At 46.1% G+C, this 21,419-nt stretch overlaps 1 protein-coding gene across 1 annotated transcript in view; it reads left to right on the top strand.

Annotated features, from left to right (window-relative positions):
* NDUFB5 (NADH:ubiquinone oxidoreductase subunit B5) overlaps positions 1-21,419 on the top strand; it is a 72,028-nt gene that overhangs the window by 8,057 nt on the left and 42,552 nt on the right. The gene's annotated exons all lie outside the window — the stretch shown is intronic.

Raw genomic sequence — 21,419 nt, 5'->3', positions numbered from 1 at the left:
AGTGTTAGACATCTTACACGACATGTTTTGATAAAGCCAAACCATAGTTACCATAACCGTTTAAGATTATAAGGCACTTTAAGAGTATATGGTAGGCTATATCATAGAACAGCTATAAGGACATGGTTCCGAAAGCTGCAGACAGGCTCAGCTCATGCTAGAGCACCATCTCACATGTTACCAAGCACTCTGCCTCCAGGATGGTTAAGGCCTGCCATAGGAGTGACTGATAGGTACACATGTGTCTATATATAAGGGTAGATATAGGCATACTATATCTAAGCAAGGGGTGATTACACGACCTTGCCCCAGCTGAGTGATCAGCCAGTTGTGTCTGATTGGAAGGCCAGACCAGGGGTGGCATAATACATGCTGCAGCCCCTGGGAGGCCTAGGGTACACCTATGCCCTGGGTACCTAGGGTACACTGTACAGGGTCCAATAAGGTGATCCTTACCAATTGGGAATGTACCTAGGGTACATGGAGTCCATTTTAAAGAGAGAGCAGACAGCCTGAGACCCTGAATGGCAGGATCTCAGGCCAACTAAGTCGAAAAACCAGCTAGACACTAGGCAAAAAGTTGGGGGTAACCATAGTCAGATATCCACCTTCCTACATCGGTCTGGAAAAACCCGGCCGCATCCCTAACAAGAGAGATCATTAGTGATTATATAGGATGCGCGAAAGGGAAATACATACCATGGCTGTCAGGGGTGTATAGGAGCCTTTGTAGCATTAATAAGGGAGGAATCTATTCAGAACCTAGCACAGCTATGGCCGCAAATAAAAGTGAGCTCAGGAGTGCGCTCTATTCGTTATATAGAGCAGAAAGGTTCAGAAAGGAATCCAAAAAATCCCTTGTTCATAGCTACATGGCCATTGAAAATTCTGTACACCTGCTGGCTAATTATATTACCCTGCCAATGAGCCACTGGGAGAGGAGCCTTTTGTTTCGTCTAAGGGCTGGCACTATCAAATTTGTATTATGTTTTACCCTTGGTTACCGTTCTGACCTTGATTCTATTCCTTGCCTGTGTGACGGCCAGAGTGGCCAATCTATCATGCACTTTTTGTTTTTTAGTAAATACTATCTAGAGTATATTAAGTGGCTTTTAACTTCGTATTTATAAAGCATATGCCCATTAGCTTGGAAAACGCTTATTTAAAATTACTCACCCTGGACGATGAAGAGTTGGTCTTTCGCACAGGCACTTTCTTGAGAATCGCAGTTCGAGCACGTCAAATGATGTCTAACCCCCGAGCCCTTACATTATCTACTAATGAACTTTATGAATTTAACAATTTTTGTATATTGTGTGTTGCTATGGTTTTATTATGACTCTCTAATTTGTATAATTTTTAACCTGTTTGTTGTTGTTTTTGTGCTTTTATGTATACGATATTATCCGAATAAAGTATCTTTGAACCAGTGTTAATTCCATCATTTTTTTTTGCTCGCCACCCCAGTCTGGACCCAGCCATATGATAATTAGTCTTGACCCTGCACCTCATGGGATACCCCTGAAATCTGTCCTAGGATTTTTGTTTCTGAGAAGGCCTGGCAGTTCTGGCTGGACTGTTCGCATTGGGAGCAGGGTCAAGGCTGATTTGCATATGGCTGGGTCCAAACTGGAACGGACCCATGGCGTGATATTGGCCCAGATCTCTATACTGAGGGTGAATGTTTTACATTGTTAAGCATTCTGTCCATCAATTGTTCTTTTTGCATTTGTCGCCCCAAGTTGGACGGGTAAGCCCAGACGGGCGTACCCTGCTCGCCGTGCCACTGGAGTCAAGCTATCCTGGCTGATGAGAGGTGATTCCCCAAAATCGGTCCTAAAATGCTTGTTTCAGGACTTGACCTGGCAGTTCAGACTCCCATGGGGAGCAGGACTAACACTTATTTATATATGGCTGGGTCCAAACTGGAATGGGATGGTGAGCACAAAGACAATGGATTTAGGCAAAGATCTTTGTACTGGGGGTGAATGTTTGACATTGTTCAGCGTACGTCCATCAGTTGTTCTTTTTGCTCTTGTTGAAGTTTAATGATTCAAGGGCGTGTGGTGCGGACACTAATTGGAGTATGCAACACAATCAACAGGAGGGCTTTATAGGCAGATCGAGAATGCGTCAATACTTTATATTTATAAGAAACCTCATAGAACTCGCCTCCTGAGACTTCTGAGCTCCCGGATGTGGTCATATGGATGGACCCTCATGGTGGGCGTTCACTTAGTGGATAGTTCCCTGTCAGGCTGCCCTTAATCCACAACGCATATCCAATCTAATAATGATTATAGCCAAATCATCAAATTCAAGAAAAGTCATCTTGATGGTCTGTCTGTTTATTAGTGTTGACCCACTCCTCCAGCTCTCTCAGACTAGTATTTCAAATATGGCCCTTCAGGCTGAGACATTTTTCTTTAGCTAGTTTTGCTTTCATACACACCAGCGTTACTGCATTTTTCTATCTTAATTTTGGTCTGGGAAAAGGGAGATTTCTCATTGGCAGGGTTTTTAGGTCTCGCCTAGCTATTGCGTAGCAATCGCTATGCGAGACTCTAGTAAGGGGCTCCCAAAAGTGGATTGCATGGCGAGCACGCGCACAATCACGTGCATCGAGCCGCCATGCAATCCGTTTGGGGAAGCGCTTCAGCCCACTGGCGCCCTCGGCATCAAACTTCAAAGGGTCCACTCCCCCGCCTGTGATGCGCTCCCCCGCCAAGCGCGCGCGCCACGCTCCGCTGCGTCACAAATTTGCTTTCACTTTCGCGCGGCTCGCACGCACAATGAAGACTGGATGCACAATGTATACTAAACACGCTGGACCCTTCGGTTCACATAAACTGCATGCATCCAGTGAGCGCACGCTGTATACATACAAAAGGCATTGAACACTTCCCATGCACTGATTACAACATACACCCTCTACTGTGCGCATAGTCTGCAGTGTGCACACGCTGCATGTTGCACACACTCCGTGCAGCCCCTACGCTCACTCCATACAATGAATACTGCCCAATGCAAACGGGGATTGCATGGCGAGCACACGCACATTCACGTGCATCGTGCCGCCATGCAATCCCCTTTTGGGAGCTCTTCAGCCCACTGGCGCCCTCGGCATCATACTTCAAAGGGTCCGCTCCCCTGCCTGGAAACCGCTCCCCCGCCACAGCATGCCGAGAGATTGGGCAAGTTGAATTGCAGCGTGAAAATAAAAATCCGAACTTAATCACGGCGTCTCAGCTTCCGCACTGTGTGATTTTGGCCAAATTCTTTTTCACGAAGCCGCTTTTGTGCACATCACAAATGACCGCACCTTCAAATGCGCCATTTCAGAAAGCTCTGAAATGCGCCTACATGCTACAGAAATGCATTCTTTTAACTTTAAAGACATTTGATCATGTATTTGTTTGTGTCACAGCTTGCCAACCTTCTCCCCTTCCCTCGCTCGCTCTCTCCCTATTCCCCGCCTCCCCTTTGCTTTTTCCCTTCCCTCACTTCCCCTTCCCTCATCTCCTCCACAGTCAGAGCTTAATCACAGCGTCTCTGCTTGTGCACTGTGTGATTTTGGGCAAGGTGAACTGCACAATGCACGAGTTTGGAAAGCTCTGAAATGCGTCTACATGTTACAGAAATGCATTGTTTTAACTTTAAAGACATTTGATCATGTTTTAAATCCAAGCTTAATCACGACTTCTCAGCTTCCGCACTGTGTGATTTTGGCCAAATTCTTTTTCACGAAGCCGCTTTTGTGCACATCACAAATGACCGCACCTTCAAATGCGCCAGTTCGAAAAGCTCTGAAATGCGCCTACATGTTACAGAAATGCATTCTTTTAACTTTAAAGACATTTGATTATGTATTTGTTTTGTGTCACAGCTCGCCAACCTTCACCCCTTCCCTCGCTCGCTCTCACCCTATTCCCCGCCTCCCCTTTGCTTTCTCCCTTCCCTTACTTCCCCTTGCCTCATCTCCTCCACAATCCGAGCTTAATCACGGCGTCTCTGCTTCTGCACTGTGTGATTTTGGGCAAGTTGAACTGCACAATGCACGAGTTCGGAAAGCTCTGAAATGCGCCAACATGTTACAGAAATGCATTCTTTTAACTTTAAAGACATTTGATCATGTATTAAATCCGAGCTTAATCACGGCGTCTCAGCTTCCGCACTGTGTGATTTTGGCCAAATGATGGTGGTTGGCAATGGTGGTTCAGTTTCCTGGTTTGTGGTCTGAACTTCCTACTGTGTCAGTACTGAAGCTTGCATGAACGTCGACAAATCTGGAAGGCTACTTGCAACTAGAAGAGCGTGTTGCAGAGGCCAGATCAGTTGACTCCGGAACACGGTGCTGACGGTTTGATCACCAGATGAGGTGTGGTGCCGCGGCCAGGGCGTCTGACGCTGGAATCTGGGGCTCACGGTTTGATCACTGGCGTCAGGTCAGCACAGCACCATGTGACTCTGGGCAATAGCTTGCTTAATCTTCCCGACGGCCCCCAGTGCCGGGATGCCGTTCGGGTAGCGGTTCCTGCTTTACAAATACTGGATTTACATTTACCGGCGGAAGCTATGCTTAGCACCCTGTGCCTCTGGGTAATATCTCACTTAATCTCCCTGATGGCCCCCATCGACTTGTGGCCCCTAGGGGTGATTAGTTTGTGATTTACATATACTGAAAGCATACTAGAAGTGAGGATCTCCTAGCAGGCTTACATTTGCTCAAGTTTCGTTACGCACTGTGGTGGCTAACTTTTGTTGTGGTTCATTGCTATGTGATCGGTAACTTATAGGACCAGAACATTAGCTCCTATTCTGAGGAAAATTGGTGCTTCCAAATATTTAGATCCGTCAACTGGTACTCTTGTCTTAGCCAAAATTGCCTCTCGCTGTCCTCCATCGTGAAATGGAAGAGGGAGACGTGTCAGGGCCACCCTGCCTCTCTGAGAACTCAAAGGCCTCTCTGTAATTGCAAACATGCTTCAGCACTTTCCTTTTAAGGCCAACCCTACAAAAAAAGCCAAGAAAGGGATGATTGAATCAGATCGTCCAGATAAGGATGTTTTTTTTAACATGCCTAGGGACTCAAGCGGCTTCACCTCACAGATAACACCCCCAAAGCAGGCCTGCACTGCGGTGAATTGTTACTCACCAAATTGGATGATGTAGCTTAGTATTGTGCACCAGGCTGTGGCTTTTGGGGCAGGGTTGAAATGATAGCATAAGATCGGTCATATGTTAGAAGAAAACAGGCAAGCTAAGCTGTAAGTTACCTAACGCTACTTCCAGGAACAAATGTAATGGGCACACAAGTTAGAAAGCACAGGCCTCTCTTTTCTCATCATATGTTTTGTTTTCAGACTGAAAGATATGCTTCCTGTCTGTAAAACAAATTATATTTCCACAACGCACAGAAATGTCTATTCGTTCACCAACTGCTTGTCTTTTAAAGGTCTAATTTATACATATCCCTAAGAGATATTTTCTTGCATAATTTTGTTTAGAGAACGTACAAATGTTGCATTACAATCTGGAAGCTAACTGTGCTCTTCTGCCATTATGTGTGGTAATAAGCCATCCTCAAAACAGACAAGCCAAGCAGTGCATTTTACGCTGTATGTAAATGAAACGTAATTGTAGCATCTGTACTGCATAATTGCCTGAAACGTATTTTAAGGGCAGCATGATTTGGTTGTGAATATTGCTGGATACCCCACACACATGCCGTAATAGTATGGACTTGAAGCTCCGCCTATTCTCCGCCCATATTTTTCATTGAATTATGTAATTGTCGTTTGTAAATACTGCCTTCTGATTCTTAATAGGCTTGAGTCCCTCCTTAGTACAGCCTTGTCTTCATTCGTAACCTCCCATGAGGACTGGCCCTTTTACTTCTGTCGTTACACAATATATCTTATTTAGTCTGTAAGAAATAGTTTCTTTGATGTGTTTCTCCTGCTGCAGGCATGACATGCTTTCCTGCAACATGCAGTGCCGTGTGCACTTTCACTTTTTTCACTTTTCAAGCATTCCCATTAGTTGGATCAGTCTTTTACTTTCCCCATTTTGTCCTTGTTGTAATGGAAGATCAGGAGCAGACCGTAGTGGAAAACTGAGTCTCCACTGTAAAGGATGTACTCCATGCGTTGAAGACAGAGGTCTCCCACCTGACGATCAAGACATCGCAGCTTTAGGAGCAAGCAGAAGAAATGGAGGGCATGTCAAGGTGGTATAGACACTGGCTAATTGGAAAACCCGATGGCCTGCAGTGCATGCATCCCGAGAAATTCATTACAGACTGGCTCATATCCTGGACATGCCCTGGCAGCTTATCAACCTGCTTTAAAATCGAAAGAGCACATCGCGCCTTTGGTGCCTCTTACCCCTCCTAGTACCTCTCTGCAAATCATGATCGCTTGCATTCTCAACTACCACTACCGAGCTGCCATGCTTCTTGCTGCAAAGAGAAAATTGGATCTCCGCATTGACTCCTCTAAAGTTATGATTTTTCCCTGACTATACAGCCTTGTCCCAGCGGCAGAGGAAGTGTGTTTGTGGCAGTCAAACAGAAATTCAAAGGGATGCAACTGTTCTATATGCTCATTTTTTTCCCTGCAAAGCTAACAGTCCTGCTGCAGGGTCAATTGATTACATTAGACCCCAAGGGTTGCCCAGCATTGGACAGAGGAGAGGAACACTGCATCACCCCACGTCGTGCTGGAATAATAGGTCTCCTGGAAGAGCAGACGTGGTCAGTATTTGGCATATACATACTACGATTATTGATGGAGATACCCTGCAAACGATCAAGTCAACAGAGGTCTTCACCTCTCCGTGTATGACTATACTCACAGTGACTTTAACACTATTTGGACTCTCACATGGATGCCCAGGGGTTGGAGCACCTCACCGGACATCAGAGTGGATGTGTCCCTTGAGACTGTAATCCATGGAGGTCAAGGCACTCCCAGGAGCAATCGTATACATATCAGTCACAACCCCTCTACTCATTCTCCCACATTAATTATTTTGTAGTTCCTGCAGTAGACCTGTACGAGTTGATGGATAATCCCATCCACTTCAGATATCTGTCCGACCATTCTCTGGTGGAGATCAGTATCGATCAGTCTGAGTCAGAACCATGTGTGGTCCGGTCTAGTGCTTGATACTTTGGTGGTTGGGATACGGGACGTTTGCTGGATTCTAAGAGGTCTCAAATTTCTTTGATTTAATTTTTGGCTCTATCCATTCTGCCACATTTGTCTAGGAGTCACACAAGGCACTCTTTGGGGACAGGCAATGTCCTTCTTGGCCCATGAGAGAAACAGAATGAGGGATGTGGTGACTCTTGTAGAAGAAATCAACGCTTTAGAAAGTCAGCTGACTCGAGATTACAGTGGGGATACCTTCTGCATACTGGAGGTTTGCATCCAGTTTCTGAGGTAAATGTTACTGGATTCGATAAAATCGGCTTGGGCTCCTACACAGTTCAGAACATCGAAATGTGTGACAAGTCTGGAAAGCTAATACTGTCTGTCCAAGTGGGACGCTGATCTGAGGTTTAGTCAAGCAATTGCTGGCCATTGTGGCGAGCTAGTCAAAGACCCCTTGCAGATTGTGGCAACATTTGCCTGCTATTTCGAACCGCTGTACAGGACCCAAGACCCTCCCAAAGTGGAAAGAGAATACCCTATCATACAAGATCTGATTGTTCCTAGGCTCTACTCTAAGAATAGAGAAACGCCTTACAACCAGCTGTTTGAGGATGAAATTCTGGAAGTTAGCAAAGCAAGGCAATATAATAGAATAAGTTGAAAAATATGCTTTCCATTTGGTTCCACACCCATTGGGTCTTTTCGATGAGGTGCCATGATCTGGCGCTTTGCCGAATGATTTGTGTCCAGCTACGATTCCTATAATATTAAAACCTGACAAAGCTCAGTAGCTTGTGCCTCTTACCAGCTGATGGGCATCAAAATCACTGTGATGCCCATGAACATCAAAACATGGTGATGGGTGGAATGTTTGAATTAATCGTTTGGGGCAGAATCCCAATCAATCGTTTTTCGCTCACCATGCCACCTCAGTTTGAATCCAGCCATATACAAATCAGTTTGGACCGTGCTCCAATGGGAATAGTCCAACCCGAACATAAGACTACTTTCTTTCTGAACCAGAATACAACCCAGTAATGATTTCACTCCTATTAGGGCTCATCAGCCAGTTCTATCCAATGTCCATTATTAATATTAAAACCAAAATCATGGCCAAGATCCTTGCTAGCTGACTGTAATCACCTGTCGTTCGCCGGTAGCAAAGCTGCTTCATGCTGAAGCCTAGTATGCTCCACTCCATTAGGTGCTTACCTGTGTCCCTTGGTCAGTCTGGCTGTCTTGGGGGAACCAGTACCCTAAATCACATGGACTTTGAGAATCCTTTTGATTCTGTCCACTGGCTCTCCGTTTCCTCTCATGGACTGTATGAATTTCGGCCTGCTATTCCATAAAAATATTATCCTGTACAACACCCCATGGACTCAGATCGAGGTGAATGAGGTACTTTACCTCGTTTTCTGATTGAGAATAGCACCAGGCTGGGATGTTCTCTGTTGCCTCTTCTTTTTCAGTTTCTCTTGCTCTGTGCTCGCGAAATTTCTTATAAATAATAAAAAAAGAATCTTAAACGGGGCTCAGAGCCCATCCATTACTTACCATTGGATGGCACTCACGGTTGTTTCCTTGCTTTCTGTTGGTGAACTGCTCCTCTGACTTTTACCTGGGCTTGAGAGTCTACATCCATGCCTTGGAGCCTGGGCCATGTACTGCTTCAAGTGGCCTGTGTCCTTCAACTGGTCACCACATTGCTGCATGTACTCTTTCCAATATATATATATATATATATATATATATATATATATATATATATATATATATATATATATATATATATATATATATATATATATATGTTTTTACCTCCTTCCGTTCACTATGGTTTCACTCCCCCAATCCAATGTATTCCAACATTCCTGGCTTTACCAATGCTTTAAAAAAAGTGGTATTAAAGAGGTCTCTGTTAATGTTCCTCCCCCATTGCTACAGAGCCTTGAGAGTCCTTAGCACCGTGTTGTGCAAGCTTGTGTGAAGAAGTAACAGGAAACAGAAGGCTTGAACTATTGTTGATAATTATTTAAACAGTGGCGGTTAGCAACTCGGAAGAGTGGGGGTTGGGCAAATGGGTGGGTACTTGCATGCAAGGTGAGTGGCAAGTATAAAGAAAAAGCATCGTGCTGCATGACGTCCTTCTCGCTTCTGTCTATCTTCTGATGATTCTGTCTCCTCCAGGCTCCGGCCAGTTCCCCTAACCAATCCTGGTGCTGTTATCAAGCTGGTAACCAGCATGAGAGAATTGTCAGGATTAGAGGATGCGGCCTCTCTTAGCACTTTCAAGAACACAGGAGGTCTGTGCTTTCTCTAATCCAGCTGGGTTAGAGAGGTTTAAACGTGCATGTCTGGCCGGCGGTCACAAGACCGCCGGCCAAAGAGACATGCACACTTTAAACATAAGTGCACAGCTTGCAGCTGCTACTCGGCAGCAATGACCCACCCCGTCCTGACACTATTCAGAACGGGTTGATAAGAAATAAAATGATAAACTTTAGCACTATTTTATTTTTCGTCTCTGGGGCTTTTCTGGGGGCCATCTTTTTAGTGGAGTGACGCTCTTCCGCTCTAATTGAGGAGCCTTTCCTGCATTAAAAGTAGCCCTTGGGTATTAGTTTTCGGGCCCCCATAATTGCTATAAGCCCTGGAGTTCTTGTGGGCTGCTGCTCATGTTTTGTTCCTGCCAGCTATTCATCCCTGGGCTTATCATGTGGGACACTTCTGCTTTGCTGTTTGCACACTTGACTGCCGGCTGCTTCTCATAGAGTTTGTGAGAATACAGCGCCTGCACCCGTCTCACATGTAGCCTATTGGATAAAAGCACGTAGTACCGAGCAGGGTACAACTGCTAAGGCGCCGGGATGTTTGATCAAGGAAATGCAGGCAACCCCTACCTCTTTTGTGAGCGTCCTATCAAATTTGAACTCTGCCTGTATTCGCACTCCTCTGTGGACATAACATATGGACACCAGGGGGCCGCATTATACATGCGGCGTATTCTCCTTCATTGCGCTGGGTGGACCTTTTAAAAGGTGCGCCCAGCGCAATGAAGAAAAATGCGCACATTATGATGAATTTGCTGCCATTAGGGTAGGGACGGACTCACGATGCCCTGGGGGAAGCACATTCATGTAAAAAAATAGCAGCTGCTTTAAAGCCACTCCATGTTTTCACAGTGCAGGCGGCAACCCGCCTTCCCTTTTAAGAGGGATTAGAGATCCCCCTGCAGGTGGGGGCAGTCAGTGCAACCGCCTGCAAGGGGATATCCAGGTGGTCCATAGGACCCCCTTTCCCCCTCCAGAGGGCTGCTCTCAGGGGGCGCACTGACAGTGAGGCACCTTTTAGGTGGCGCACTGTCAGTGCGCCTCTTGAGAGCTTATTTGCCTCTGCGCCCACATCTGTAATACGGCACGGGCATAGAGGCAAAGGGATTCCCTCATTTGCATGAGGCATGCCCCAATGCAAAGGAGGGAACGCCCCCTGAAGATCGTGCTGATGCTTTAAGTGCGCCAGCGCTCTAAGTATTACAGAATGGGACGCACAAGGCCCCTTCTGTAACATTAAAGTGCCTCGAGGATGCCCAAAGTAGGTGCAAACACCTGTTGTGCCCCCCGGGCACTATGTGTAATACGGCCCCAGAATGAGGGACGTAATCAACTTCACTTGAACTGAATATAGGCATCTGCCCAGAATTTATTATTGAGTCCTTCCTGGATCGCCAAATAGATCTTGTTTTATGGACTCACCCCTCTTTACTCTCTGAATACTAGAGGTGGGCGAGACAAAAAATTAACAGGGAGACGCAAAGCTTTGCCATCAACACTTCACATAGCCTTGTCTCTAAGAGTATAACTAATCAGTATGTAGTCAATCTGTGACTTATGTCCATACTTAAGGTTCCTAAACGATACACCATCTGTTGCCCTGACCTTTCTTTCCAGATATCTCTAAGGCCCAATTGCGACATTATTGTTAGGAGGGATATCCTTGATCTCGTAGAAGAGATTGCTCTGCTATTTGGGGACTTGTCCAATTTAGGATCCAAAAAGATATTGAAATCTCCTGCCCACATCACCGGCTCGGGGAAGTCCAATAAGTACGAGAAAATAGTTTGGAGATTGGAGGGATCGTCATGGTTCGGGCCGTAGTAGCCAACTAATGTAAGAAGAACCTCTCTAACAGTGACTTTCAATATTAACCATCTACCCCCTGGGTCCCCCTTATGTTGTAAAATCTGTGCTTATGCTGATTTTTAAAAAAAGGATCCATACCCCCCTAATATTTGCTGTCTGATCTGTGCATACATAGGAGTCCACCCACTTCTGTGATTTCAATAGATCTCTTGTCCGCCTCAAGAAGATGTGTCTCCTGGATAACCAAGACTTGGGTGGGGGAAATCTCTGATATTGTAAGATTCCTCTTCTACGCGACCCCACCCTCAAGCCATTTACGTTCCAGGATAGAATCTGCAGAGAATTCATTTAGGGGAGTACTCCACCCTCCAGGCCCTCCTCAAAGTGATTAGTCATACTCTTAGAGACAAAGTAAAGGACATAACATACTTACCATCGCATCTGTCTGACCATTCCAGTATTCTATTGACGCTACAGAGCCTAGGCACCCAACGGGCTAGAGCGTGGTCCTTTGACCGAACTCTCCTATTAGAAGAAAATGAGCTGAGTTTCCTCTCTCGAGAGAGACAAATCACTTTTTAGAGACCAACTTGGGAACTGCAGACATTACGACAGTTTGTGATACCCTCAAGGCTTTTTGGAGGGGTATAATAAGTAATGGGGCAAGCTATAGAAGTAAGAAATACAGAGCAGAGATTGGGGGTTTGGAGGAAGAAATGAGGAAGGTGGAAACAAAATTAAATGCCCAAGAGGGAATTGGTCAGAAGGAAGAGCTAGAAACCAAAAGGAAATTGAAGGAACAAATGGAGTCGGTTCTCCAGGGACGGCTTATGCGTAGGTGGGAAGTGAGCAAGATGGCTCATTTTGAGTATGGGGAAGGAGCTGGAAAATTACTTGCTTGGAAGATCAAGGCAGACCAGCTCCGGAACCATATTAAGGAGATTTCAGTGGGTTATGGAGAACCCCCCCCATTTATTCAGATGTAGCAATAGGAGAGGCCTTCCTGGATTACTTCCAGGAAATATATAAAGAAACCTCCACAGACGATAATTCCAAGGCAAAATCTTGGCTGGTGAATATCGCTCTAACACCTATCGGCTCCAAACAACAACTGGAGTTGGGGCAACCAATTACACAGGAGGAAGTGAGGAAAGAATTGGCAAGTGGGAAAAGGGGCAAGGCGGCCGGCCCGGATGGGCTTCCAATAGAACTATACCGTTCACTTGGAGAGAGTTTAATACCAACAATAACTCTCCTATTTAACAAAATCTTTATGGATGGTATTAGCCCGCCGGTAACATGGAATGATGCTACCGTAGTTCTTATTTTGAAACAGGGTAAAAACCCCTCTAGATGTGGGTCCTATCGGCCCATATCACTTCTAAATGCCGATTATAAAATCTATACAACTATTTTGGCTACTACATTGGGGGAGGTGGCTAGAGATATTCTTCATCCCGACCAAAAGGGGTTTGTGAAAGTGCGACAGTTAGCAGACCTCACTTATGACCTGGTCGGTGCAATAGACATTGCCTCTGCATGTTCGCTACCCCTCGCAGCCCTGACTCTAGATGCCACCAAGGCTTTCGATAGGGTGAACTGGATTTACCTATCGAAGTCATAGAGAAATTCAATCTGGGCGCAACATTCTGTCGGGCTATACAGTCAATCTATAAATCCCCATCGGCCAAGCTTTTGGTGAATGGTTGCCTTACAAAGCCATTCGGTATAACTAGAGGAACTCGACAGGGTTGCCCTCTCTCCCCCCTGCTGTTCGACATGTATATCGAACCATTTGCACAGAAACTAAGGGACAACCCCGATATCGAATCATTCAGATATAGGGAGTGGGAGAGAAGGGTGGCCCTATATGCGGATGATATTTTGATTCTGTCCGCAGATCTAGACAGAACCCTACCGGCAGTAATCAAACTGGCGGAGGAATTTGGCAGGGTTTCTGGCTATGAGATAAATGCTGGCAAGACAGAAATCATGACTTGGAATATCCAGAATCCTGCATTTCAGACAAGCTGCAGTATGTGTTATCTTGGTATCACAATCATCCAAGATATCAATAAACTGGCAGATACCAACCTATCACGAGTATTTCGGGATTGTCGTAAACAAATGAAGTCATGGGTACATCTTCCCTTATCCATTCTGGGGAGAGTCAACTTAGTCAAAATGTCTATATTGCCTAAGGCCACTTTCCTTTTTTTTTTTTTTTATTTTTTTTAAACCTTTATTTGTGCATATTAAAAGAACAAATACGGGCCTACAACCATCAGGCCGGCCACAAAACGGTTAAGCACTGAGACAAACATTACATCCCCTGTGCATCAATGGTCAAGATTAGCAACGATTCAGGAGTTATACACTGGAGAGATCCTTGACACCAGGGGAAGGAGAAGTGAAGGTTAATTTTAAGGTTTTCAAAATAATTTTATCGAGGAAAAAGTCAGTAGAGGATAGAACCAAGGAGATTCGAGTCCGCAAGATGGCTTCATCACACGGGAGAGCAGCAGCATCATTAAAAACGGCCAAAGAAAATCTCAGACAGTGAGGCGATGCAGTTATATAACAGGATAGTCACATGAGTAAATACGCACCCCTTCAAAGCCGCCCCCACTCAATCCACCCCACACCCGGACCCCGAATCGGAAACAAGGATAGCGCAGAGACATAGAAGAAAAAGGCCCATAGAACTAAAAAGAAACAGTAAATTACCCCCCCACCCTACACCAATGCGGAGGCTACGGCCTGCCCCCCCCCCCAGCATAGTGCCTGTCGCCCAATGAACCCGAAATATAGACAAGAGAGAAAGTAGGAATAAAGGAAAGAAAATAAGAAAACAAAGAAGAAAGCGGGGAGGAGCCCACGTAACCTCGGAGCGCCCGAAACCACCGGCCAACTACGTCTCCACACACTGAGAACCCACTACACCTAAAGGCGGTCGTGTGAAGATAACGTGTCACAACAATATAAATGAAGGCAGACAAATCGCGACGAGTGCGCACAGCATATGCAGACAGTTCCAGTCCCAGTCCAGCCCATCCGTAAAACCATGGTGATAGAAATCAATCTAGCCCTGGCCCGATCGCGGGCGTAAGATTAGACTAGCCCCCACATGAAGGCCCCGCAGCCCGTGCAGACAAAGACAACATGGCCGCTTGGGAGAAGATGGAGAAGTAGAGTCACAAAATGGCCGCCGATCATCTATTGAGGTCCCCTTGTGCACCATATAAAATCCAGACCTGGCCGGTAAAGTACAGGAGTTCCACATAAAAGAAGCCGTAGGCCACCGTGAACGGTTCCTCGAGGACGTCAGGTGTCGCTCAGCTGGATACTCTTGCGGGCGCGGTGAGGCAGGCAACAACAAAGCAGGCAGCAATGAACGGGGAAACAAAGTGTCCACAATTGAGCAGGAGATCGATTGATCCTGGGTGCCGGGAAAGCCAGATGCAGACACCAGTGTAGCACGGTTATACACAGCCGTTGCGTCCCCGCAAGAGGACAGAAGCACTGGCAGACCCACGTCTTGTTGAGAACAAACGGGGCGCTCACGACCCGCAGCCGACAGTATGGAGTCGAACCGCTCACTCAGCGTTTGCAAGCCAACACACAATTGCAGACGAAAGTCCCGCAGGGCAGCCAGAACGGAGCCGCATGTCAGCGGAAGCTGCGCCCCCACATCGGCAGCAATCCGGGACGGCACTGTGGAGCTGGAGTCTGGTAGAGGGAGGGCGAAGCGGGCAGCGGGCGAGACCGGAGCATCACCCCCCAGCAGCGAGCAGGCAATCAACGCCATGTTTTACCGCTGAACGGTACAGTGGCCAGGGGGGGGGGGTCGTAACAAGGAGGCAATTCCCCGCAGGTCTGCGCCGCAACAGGTGAAAGCCAACAGTCGCTTCCCCTCCCTCGGACTCTCTTTGCAGCCGACTAGGCAATAGAAGAAGGGGGTCTGCAGCCTTCCACAGCGCGGGCCACAGAGCGGGGCAGGAGACCCGCCACACCGGGGCTTACCCTATAGCTCCAGCCCGTCAGGTGAAAGGTGAAGGAGGTGTCCGGGCGTCTCTCCCCCGGCTCGTCTGGCGACAGTCCGTGGTGTGAGGCGGGATCGGGGCCGCGGGGCTCAGATTTGCGCCGGGGGTCCAGTGACTGCGGAGCTTCCAGGGGGCCGGCCAAGGCCACAATAGAGCAGGGGTCCAGCGCGGAGAACATAGGCACCAAGAACTCCGGCATCCGGGCGGGCTCAGACTCCGGGAAAGCGGCGGCGCGGTCAGCGCGTCGTCGCGCACGTTGCACCTCGAAAATCGGCGAGGATAGGAATCAGGATGATAGTCCGAGGCCAAGGGCCGGCGGAGCCGGGCGCTCAAGCGTCTGCTCCGGTCGCCATCTTGGCTCCTCCGCCACTTTCCTTTTTAACACAATCCCTCTCCATTTTGATAAAGACACTATAGGAAAATTCCAACGGGAAATCAATTCTTTTATCTGGGCATATAAATCTACCAGATTTGCATGGAAGAAACTAAGACGAAGCAGGGAAAAGGGGGGGCTGGTGTTACCGGATTTACAATATTATGCTTGGGCATTCCAACTTACTCACTCTCGAATGTTGTTGAAAATGCCAAGTGACAAAGGGAGTGGAGCTATGTTTCTGGCCATGTTGAAAGGGTTGGGACTGACACCGGAAGGGTTTATGTACAAATTTGGCGATCAAAAATTCTTCAAGAGAATTAAACTTAAAGTCCTGCAGGAGTTTGCCATGGTATGGGCAGCATTAAGAAAGGCGACAGGTCTTAGCTACTTCTCCAAACTGGCCCCACTCTGGTATTCTCCAGGCTCCCCAGACTGCCTCCGCGATAGGCTGGCTATCCCACTTAGAGACGCTGGAATTAAACTATGGGGAGATCTAATCAGCAATGAAACATTTATCCTATGGGAAGATCTAGAAAAGTTAGTGGGTAGCGACCTTTCAAGATTTAAATACATTCAGTTATATAGTTGGGTACAGTTCCAGCTCAAAAAAGAAAAATTCATAGGCGGAGGAACTAGTTTGGAGCAACAGCTTGTGGAAAGGCCAGTAGGTAAAAAGGAACTTTCCTATTGGTATTGGGCCATAGAACAGGAGGTCGATGGAGAATTTAAGCTGGGTGATGAGCTGTAGAGTGGATCGCTGCCTAACGAACAGTGTGACCATTTATGGCAGGAATCTTTCAAAATCCTCTTCAACATAGTTAAACCAGCATGGTTGAGGAGGAACCATCTATTCACAGCTCATCGTGCATACCTATCCCCCCTTAGATTATCAAGAATTAGTAAAAGTACACAAGTTAGTTGCAAAAAATGCGGTTTGCTTGAGGCTTTGGACCTTCATATGTTTAGAGACTGCCCCTCCATCCAGACATTCTGGGAAGAAGTACAAAAAACATTGGAGAGCATATTGGGGATAGCAATCACAATCGACCTAAAATTAATAATTTTCGGCTTACATACCCAGATACTAGGTCCAGCCAGACTTCTCCTATTCAATTCAATTCTGCATTGGGTAGATTTCGCCCCCCCTACTCACTCGGACTGACTAACTTCCTTATATGAAACATCTAAAATGGACATGGCCAGAGTGTGTAGCAGGAAAAAGATTGCATACTGGGACTCGCTGTTGCTCTGGAGATGTTTTTTTTTTTTTTTGTGTGGTCCTATGATTATGCCAACTGGACACTCCCAGGACCAAACTGGACATGCCCATGGTTATTGTGTATTGAGAGAGTCCATACGGTCTTTTAACAAGCTGGAGTGGTACCTAACCTCCCCAAATCAACAGTTGGGAAGTGCTCTTTGGTCTGACAACATACCCCTCTAGGCTACGGGCTGAGAGCATCGAGAGAATCCGAGGGAAGAGCCCACGTTATCCTAGCCTATTGACAAAGGGAAATGCATAGACGGTCAGCACGTTATGGGTATTGGCGAATGAGGACAAAAAAAAAAACAACACTTCACATAGCACTACACTGAGAAGTACTTTCTTAAAAGTGATGGTATTTAAACATGAACCATTAGTGAACTAAGAGGCAAGAAAAGTTGTCATGTAAACCCTTTACTTGACCCAGATTATTATGGAGCAACATTATGAACATATTAAATCAAACTCATCAGGGTTTTGTACAACTGGTATACTGAACTCACATATTTGAGAGCACTTTCATATGCAATAATGAAGAAAAGTTTCAGTGAAATAAAATATTTCCCTGAGATCACCCTATTTAAGCGGGAAAGGCATCATTTAGCTTGGTTTTCTGGTTCCACTTTGTACTAATGATAATAATCTACAGGGGGGATTGGGACAGAAAATAGGCCTGATCAGCCATTAGCGAATCGGATAGCTAAAAAAGTGTCCCAGATCTGCAAGTAGGGCAGTTTTGAACTTGTAAAGACACATTATGCAGGTGCTTTGCAAGGTGTGCATGTATTTGTGCTTGCTAAAGGCAAAGCTTGTGGTAATATCAGGGAAATCAAGAGTAAACCAGCATTGGCAAAGCCACTAGGTTTCACCTATGCAAGATCTATTTGCTTTATCAAATTTGTTTAATGTTGCACAGCAGCATTACCATTAATAAAACAAACAAACTTCAAGCCATGTTGTACAGCAGCTCAGGCTGCTGTGCAACGTAAAAAAATAATCTTGTATAGGTGAAACTTGTTGCTTTGCCAATGCTTGTTAGTTGTGGTCATCACTCGAGGGGGAGATTCAGTGCAATGCACTCCCGTAAAGAATCAGATGGGATGATCTGAACAAGGTTAGAGTAGCCCCCTATGCAGATGATGTCCTCCCATACTTCCCGCACTGGACCGTTCCATGCCCATGGTGATGGGAATGCTGCAGATATAAGCTGACACCTCTACCCTGCACCTGAACTGGAACAAAGCTGAATATGCACCCATCACAGAAGTGCACAATCCCTTCCCAACACTGCTAGACTCAAATGGGCACCAGACCATTTTCATTACCTAGCTCTCCACATTGCAGTGGGCCAGTAGAGGTGCTGGGAGTGGAATATGCTCTTACTCTTCACGTGGGTGAAGATGAATAAGGCAGCTTGGTGTAAGCTGCCATAATCTATCTCTCGATGTGGTGTGCTATACAAGATGATGTTCATCCCGCAACTGCTGTTTTTGATACAAAATTAAATGTATGTAAGCCCTTCGCACTAGATTCATAATTTGTATTCCTCTGTAATGTGTTTTACGTGCCCTGGTGGGCCGGCATGAATATCCTTTCCTAAGTGAGCAATGTCACCATATGAACGAGGCGGTACAAAAGGGGGTGGTGGTGGACGGAGCATCAGAACCAATCAAACACTCATACCCAGTCAACAGATCTGGGTTTGATCCATCACCGTTCTTTAGCCCACTCTGCCACCCCAGTTCAGACATGGCCATATGCAAATCAGTCTGACCCTGTGCCTCATTGGACAAGTGTTTGATTGGTTCTGATGCTCCGTCCATCACCACCGCCTTTTGTACCGCTTTGTTCGCCATAAGTTGGCAGGGTATGCTCAGACGTGAGTCCCTTGCTCACTTTGCCACTGGATTCAAGCAAGCCTGGCTGAAGACGGCTGAAATACCAGAAACCGGTCCTAGGAAGCTTGTTTCTGGTCCAGGGAAGGCATGGCTTGGCAGTTCGGGCTGGACTGTTCCCATGAGGCACAGGGTCAGACTGATTTGCATATGGCCATGTCTGAACGGGTGGGAGAGTGGGCTAAAGAACGGTGATGGATCAAACCCAGATCGGTTGACTGGGTGTGAGTGTTTGATTGGTTCTGTTGCTCCGTCCATCACCACCCCCTTTTGTACCACCATATGAACGAGGGCTGGGCATAACGGATATAAAATTATATTACTGGGCATCCAAAATATCCCCCACAACGAGTGGTTGATTCTTGAAAATGATGATCCCAGAATCTAGCTGGAGCAGCTCCACCACCATGGGGCATTTTGATCTTCTTTCCGGACGGGTTGGGCATACAGAGCTCCCCTCTGTCCCCTAAAATGCTCTGCTCTGTGCATATCATGTGCTCTGGTGGATTCACTGTGATGGAGTTTCTACAGGTGAGACCCCACTGTAGCATTGAGCCTGGCTGAGGCAGGTGGTTGGCCTGCCTGGGATCTAATAAGTACTTCTTAGCTTGGGGAGTGTATAAAAAGGCGACCATATAATAACGTTCGAGCAACTGGTGGCGGACATTTCCCTGCAGAAGTGCTGCACTGTTGTACCGATATCTCCAGTTGCTGCATGCCCCTGAAACACAGAGAGAGAGAAAATTGGTTTACTCATGCAATTTGGTGAGCTTGAATCGGGAGTCACCATGAACAGAGTGGATCAGAAAGCTAAAATAAACAGTCTACAACACTCCACCCCATTGAAACACCTAAGGGCTAAGTGGAAGCAAGATATTTGGTTGCAGAAGGAGGCCGAAGGATAACATTTCCCCCTATAGATTATTGGTGCCAATGTGATTTCTGCTGAAACAGGTGAAATGTTTTTTTTCAGAGCCTACTACACCTCCCATAAGCTGCGGGGAATGAAATGGAGGCCCCTGCCCTAATTTCTTCCGGTGCAAAAAAGAAATAGGCACCTTCTTCCATTTAATATGGTACTGCGTGCCATACATAACTTGCTTTCTCGAGTGATTGATAGGCCTGTTATGCCTGACCTCAAAGTGCTTGGCCTAATTGATAAATGGGGTGGCTCACAGTATACTCGCATGCTGTTGGTAATGGGACATATTGTTGCAAAGAGAAACGTAGCATACTGGAGAGCCCCCTCGCCCCCCCCCCATCCCCTTTAGGATGAGTGTACTATTTTGCCAGGGCGGAATAATTCATCTAAAAGGCTTGAGGGTGCCCACAAAAACATGCAACGGTATGGGTCACTGGTTAGAACATTGTCAAAATGTTTCTTTCACGTTGTGATATCATGCACTAAGTGTGTTACTGTCTAGGGGTTGGTCTGCTTTTTTATGTGTTAAAGAAGTATATGTTCTATGTAGAGCACAATCCATGTTTGTGGTTGTTTAAAACCTAATAAAAAAGATTTTGTAAAAAAAGTTAATTCATTTCGTATTGAATTTCAGATTATCCCTAAATTGACATATTATTTGTCAATGAAATACTTTCAGCTGCAAAATCCACATAACGTTGTCTCTTCGTAAATCTGCCAATTTTAATAGTGTGGTTGCACATTACTATTTTGCTATCGCAGAGTGTGTTCTGTTCATTAGTGCACAGTTACTTATAGCGGATATCCTGACTCTGACAGGGTACTGAACTGCATGCTGGGCAAATGCACTATACAGAAGAGGAAAATAGCCATATTTTCAGGTATTTTTGGAATATCAGGGTTTCATCGATCTCATTATGAATTAATGGAAGAGCATTGCACAGTTTGGCAGCCATGTAAGACAAGCATTGACAAAGCCAATAGGTCTTGCCTATGCAACAGCAACTGGCTTTGCCAGTCTTTTAGCCATGTTGTACCGATTGTTAACCTATCGGTGTCTTTTCCACCGTGGCCAGTTGTGATGAAAAGGAAAGTTCTCTTAAAAAGATGTATGTTTTCAACAGAGCACTCCATTGGAAAGTCAATGATTGTGGTATCTATCCATGTAAGTATTTTCCTGTGCCAGAAATATATTTGTCTTGCTTTTGTTGTAAATAACTTTCATCAGTGAAAAACCTTTTTAGTGCCAGCGTTGTGACCCCTTCCAGGTGCAAAACAAACGGTAGGGTCAAATGATTTCATTGTCGTGCGCTTGGCTTTCGGACACTCACAGAGAGTATCTGAGTCTACCTATAGACGAGACGGATGTGCGCAACGCTATTCTTTCTCTACCTAATAACAAGGCCCCGGGACCGGACGGCCTAATAGCGGAATTTTATAAGTCTTTCGCTGATATCCTTATACCCCATCTGCTGGAAATGTACGCAGAAGCTCGTGATTCTGGCGTCCTCCCTCCCTCCCTCAGACAGACATTGATTGTTACTCTGCTCAAAAAAGATAAACCCTCCACGTCCTGTGAATCGTATCGTCCCCACTCATTAATAAACATAGATGCTAAAA

Source organism: Triturus cristatus, chromosome 11 (genome assembly GCF_964204655.1).
Source record: "Triturus cristatus chromosome 11, aTriCri1.1, whole genome shotgun sequence".
NCBI lineage: Eukaryota > Metazoa > Chordata > Amphibia > Caudata > Salamandridae > Triturus > Triturus cristatus.
This window is presented reverse-complemented; position numbering and strand designations above follow the sequence as displayed.